Genomic DNA, 5,533 nt, shown 5'->3' on the forward strand with positions numbered 1-5,533 from the left:
TCACCAATAATCATGGAAATGTAGCCACAACTGTACAGTATATTTCACAGCCATGTATATTACATATCACAGACCAGGCTTACCAGAATAAATATTCCACACATACAGCTCATATATATCTGTGTGTGTGTGTGTGTGTGTGTGTGTGTGTGTGTGTGTGTGTGTGTGTAAAAACATGCTCCTGTTTTAGTCTCAACACAAACAGATATACATGTAGGAGTAGCAAACTGAAGCAAGAGCTCACCTTCACCAGTACATAGTCTCCAGCTTTAACAGTGACAGGGTTGGTATCCGTGGGATAAGAAAGCAAATCCTTTCTTGGAAAAATAACCTTCACATTCCCATCTTTCCGACCACAATGATCTTGAGATGACTTCTTACTTTACTGCAGAAAACAGACTCAGTCAAGCAAAAACAGCAGATAACATTTGTACAATATAAAAGGCTTGACTAAGCACTGTAGCAGACAGAAATTCTCTCCTGCTCTTACATTGCCTCCAGATACCATGCCACAACGTCTCACTAGGGTGGTTATTCCCACTGTTATGTAGATGGTCATAAAATTCTGTTATCAGTGTGTATATCGGTAGGTCCAATCTCAGCATGACTGGTAGCGCATATTAACACACAAGTGGCAAACACCTTGGGGTAGTTTTCTGTGCATTCGCCAGGCATGTTCTCAAAAGAAGGACACTAACAAGAATCAAAATTAACTAAGACCCCAATCTTCAAACAGTTATTGATGGCAGGTAATACACTAAAGACCACAAGCACAGGGAAACCAGTCATTGGGATTTCCCGGTACCAAAGATGTGAACTGCTCTCAACACTTCAAAAATAACAAAAAGCTCAAAGCATCCAAAACAGACACAATGCTATGCCTAACCAGGGAAGGGTTTCAAATGAAAGGGCCACAGAAACCCATGCGGCAATCGCAAACTAACACCACAAACGGGAAAGTGACCATACAACTCAAATAGACTAAAATAGACCAAACAATGCCCTAAATACATAAACACATAAACTCTATTTGCCCTCCAGAAAAGAACAAGGCCAAAACCAAAATGAAATGCCAAAAGGTGCTAGGGCTGAGCTGATAGACAATGCCATTGTTCATCATCGTTGTCAGACAGACCTCATGATGTTGATCCAGCAGGTCTAAATAAGATAAGGGAGGAGAATTTGCTGCAACTATTTATTTTCTTGCAGAAATCTAGTTAAATCGATATGCAAAACATGATGACCAAGACACACAGATGCAGCAATCCCAAATTATTAACAGCAGAAGTGCTCCAAACACAGTTGTAACACAGCATGGCTTCAACCCACTGCAGTACTCACTCCCTCCACTAGGACAAGCTGTTTGCTGTCGATGAAACTGGTGTTGACCTTAGCCGCATCTTCTCGGAATGTAAAGATAAGCTCCTCCAGGCGACAGCTTCTTCACCTCAGCTGGGATATCGTCCCCGAGACGGTGGTATGCCTGAGTTTTCTGTGGGTGTGGTACACACATCTTCATGTCAGAAGGTAAAGCCCAACTGGCAGCCACAAGACCCTTTCAATTCTCCAAATGATAATAGACAATGGTGAATTTCTTGATAGAACCATCACATGAACCAGGGAGAATGTCTGTTTTTTGATAGTGTTAAACACAATGACAAAATAGGATCTCACCTTCCTCATGCTGTAGGCAAACAGGAAGGCTACATTATAGCCCACTTCCCTGATCAAAGAGACCGACTGCTGGTGGTCCTCCTCGGTTTCCCCACAGAAGCCTGTGATGAAGTCACTGCTCAGACTGACCCCTGTAAAAAGAAATTATACATAGATATTTATTCACACAAGACCTATTATAGCTACAATAATTTTATAATTACATACTGAATGTTTGGTAATGATAGGACACCTGGTATTATCTTTCGAATGTTTTCCACAAGCTCAAGGTAGGCTTCCCTAGTATACCTATGAAAACATCCCAGAGCATGATGACTTAAAGTGAGAACTAAGTTTTAACACATGAGACATCAAGAGATTTGAGATAAGCAGGCTAATCTCTACTGTGCTTGTGGTGAGTGCTGTCGTTCTAGGAGCGTTTCTCACCCACGCCTCATGGTCTGTAAGACTCTGCTGCTGCTGCTCTGAGCTGGCAAGTGGATCTGCTTACAGATGTTCCTCCGCTCTTGGATTAGCTATAACACCTTCAGGAAACATACTCACCCACCCCAGCACAGGTCAAACGAAAACAGCACAAATTGACTATGGCAGTCAAACCTTATTTCACATATCTGATAAGCATAAGGCTTTTTCAATCTGATAATCTATTAATGATCTTTTCTACTGCTCACATCCAAATTTGCGAATCCTAAATTATTATCCAATCTGCTGCTTAAAATGGCCTATGAGCAATATCTGCACATGAATTCAGACTATAAGAAACTGTTCAACTAAATACTTAAACTCTTTGAACATCCACTACACCACACAAGCCATAAACAGTCAGGGCCGGATTACCAATAGATTACCAGAGCAGGCAGTGACCTGTAGGCCCCACACCTTTTAGGGGCCATGCAACAAGGAATTAAAAAAAAAAAAACATTAGGAGATAATTTGCAAGGGAGGCCCCAAGATTATGACTGCCTAGGGGCCTCCACAGGGTTTAATCTGCCACTGTAGGCAGTGTACATGTACATGCCCCTAAATGTAATTGGTAACATATTCCATTACATTACTCAAATGAGGAACATACTTTAAAAACTTTGGAATAATTCAACATTGTCCAAGACTATTTCAAATATAACTCACTTTAATTACATTTAAATTACATTTAACAGCATGTATTCTGTGTTCTGTATTTTGTCACCTGCAATGAAATACATTTTAAAAGTACCTTCCCCACACTAGTCATGGGTATCCCAACCAAAAACCACATGCTCACATCCATGACTCTGGGGTTTCTACCTCATCAGGAAAGTCTTTAGGATGTGGCCAGGTGAAGCGAATCCTTGTCAGGGTTTACGAGGGAGACGTGGTGTAGCAGGTCAGCGAATCGTAGGCCTCCTTGCTCATCACGGGAACACGGTGCTGAAACCACGGCTGAGGTGCGAACCAAGCTCCGAGTTGCTGGCCCCGTCCCCAGACACGTCTCTGTAGCTGTTCACGTTTTGACCCAGCAGGGTCACTTCCTTCACCCCCTATGGCCATGATCATTTCATATACTTAGTGTTCACATCTGGCCAAGTTTCACACACAGAAACTAGTAAAGCCAGACTGCACACATAGTCGCTGAAGGGAAGAGACCTGGTCAGACAGCATGCGCACTTCTTCAAGTATGGAGGACACAGGTCTGCTCCTTTCCCTCCCCCAGGTAAACGGCACAATGCAGTAGCTGCACATGTTGTCACAGCCCCACATGATAGACCTACAGCAGTCAAAGAGGGACAAAATATATTGGATAATCCCACTGTAAGACAAGGTGCCACCAACAAGGCTTGCAGTACACAAGGTCTGTACTGTCAACAGCGTGAAAGGACTTTAAAAGTATCGACACCCCTGATATCAAACCATTGTTTGAAGTGCTACATCTAAAAGCATGAAGGAGCTGAAGATGAGCCACCACGGTGTTTGAAGTTTTATATCCCTTCATAAGTGTAGGAGGGTCAGTCATGTATAAATATTTAACCAAAAAATGCAGATTGACAAGTGTTCAGTAAAATGATAATAATAAACAACTGAACTATGAGCATTTGCTGTTTTTGGCTTTATTGTGGATGCAAGTCCCATGTTTCATCCAATATGGTAGCAAATGCCTTTACATTATAGCTGACTTTTCTGTATTTTAATCTAACAGTTGCTGTTCAGATTAAATTCAGTGTATTAGAGTTGAATATGAAAACACCAAAAACTGTCTATACATGTTAACTTAAAAATTGAACTGTACATGTGAGACTGTTATTTTACTCTTTACCATCTTTACAAAATCACACAGTGCAAAGTTAATTTAAGAGTTAGTGTTTAGTAGGAACTCCTCCCTTATAAATCAGCCAGATATTATTATGGCACTCACACAAAGGCACTGTGTCCTGAATGGTGAATGGGCATGACATCAGCATATGCCTCTTCCAGGGAGAGCAGGACATTGCTGGTCCTCTGACCCCCATGGGCCAGTGCAAGGAGTCGGAGAAGATCTCTGTAGGCATCTGGCCCTGCTACAACATCCACCACCCTCTCCTTCTCCAGCAACTCAGTCTTCAGTCTCTCTGCCATGCAACCTACAAGAGAGCAAGCACACATATGCGTATACGGGCGCGTGAACCCACACACAAACATACATGCGCACACACGAACATTTCAGACTGAGAGATACATTTGAACGTGAATGAAGAACTATGGTGAAGTGAGAAGTTACCCAGGACTCCTATCTTTAATGGAGTGCTGCTCTTTAGATGCTTCTTTTTCAGAACTGCTGGATGTTTGAGTCTGTTCCAGATGGTCTGCTCTGCCTTTTCCCTGTCACAATGATTTTTATTTTTTCCAACAGAAAATAGCATTACATCCAAGCAAAAAATGTCACTGAAGTCAAGGACTGCTGTCAAGTTGCACAAGATTGGCAACGTATAGATTCACTGTGTAAAATACAAACAGAAATAGGCTTTTCCTACCTTATGGAGCATGTGACAAGAAGCACCACATCTGCCTGTATATAAAAAAAAAAAATTAGGAAAGATGAGAATGAAAGCTTTCAAATAAAGGAAGCGCTGTGTTTATCAAGGGTCAAAGGTCAAGGCATTGACACTTACCTCTGATAGTTCGTGGGTCCGAACATATCCACCCTTCTGAAGAATGGACCACGCAATTTCAGTGTCGTTGACGTTCATCTGACAGCCGTATGTTTCGAAATACACTGCAAGATGTAAACACCAAAATAAAATTGGCAACGACTACCGGCATACTGACACATGGGAATTAAAATCCTAAAGCCTGAACTATCATGGCAACAAATGCAGTTACATACCTTTCCGTAGCTGCGCCAGACCACTTTCTTCAGGAAGATACGATTCCTCATGTTCCTGTTGCGTCTCAGTTGAACTTTTGCCTGAAGAACTCTTAATGACGACAGCTTGGTCTTAAATGTGCTCACTCTCGTCTCATCAGTCTCATTAGTAGGAGTGCTAGATAGAGACACTGAGCAATAACCTCTGCATTTGTCGGCGAGTCGAGATAAACACTTTTGAACAGAAAACACTAGAAGTCTAAGCCTGCGGGCAGACATCATGTCCAAACGGGAGATTCGGCTACAAAGCCATGAACAAGACAAGAAACTCAATTTAACTTTAAAAGTAACGTTAGCTAAGGCTAAGTGCTAACTTAGCAATGGTGCTGTGGTTTGCGCAGAACAATTTTATATACAAAAGTATATTATCAGCGAGCTAACAAATCTGTACAAGCAGCCAATAAATATAAAAATATCTGTAGCTTAGTTAGGTAACCTAATAATTCAGCTGTAACATACACTCACGTATGACCCCACACGGTT

This window comes from Electrophorus electricus, unplaced genomic scaffold (genome assembly GCF_041902795.1).
Source record: "Electrophorus electricus isolate QZ-2024a unplaced genomic scaffold, ASM4190279v1 Scaffold87, whole genome shotgun sequence".
In the NCBI taxonomy this organism is placed as follows: Eukaryota; Metazoa; Chordata; class Actinopteri; order Gymnotiformes; family Gymnotidae; genus Electrophorus; species Electrophorus electricus.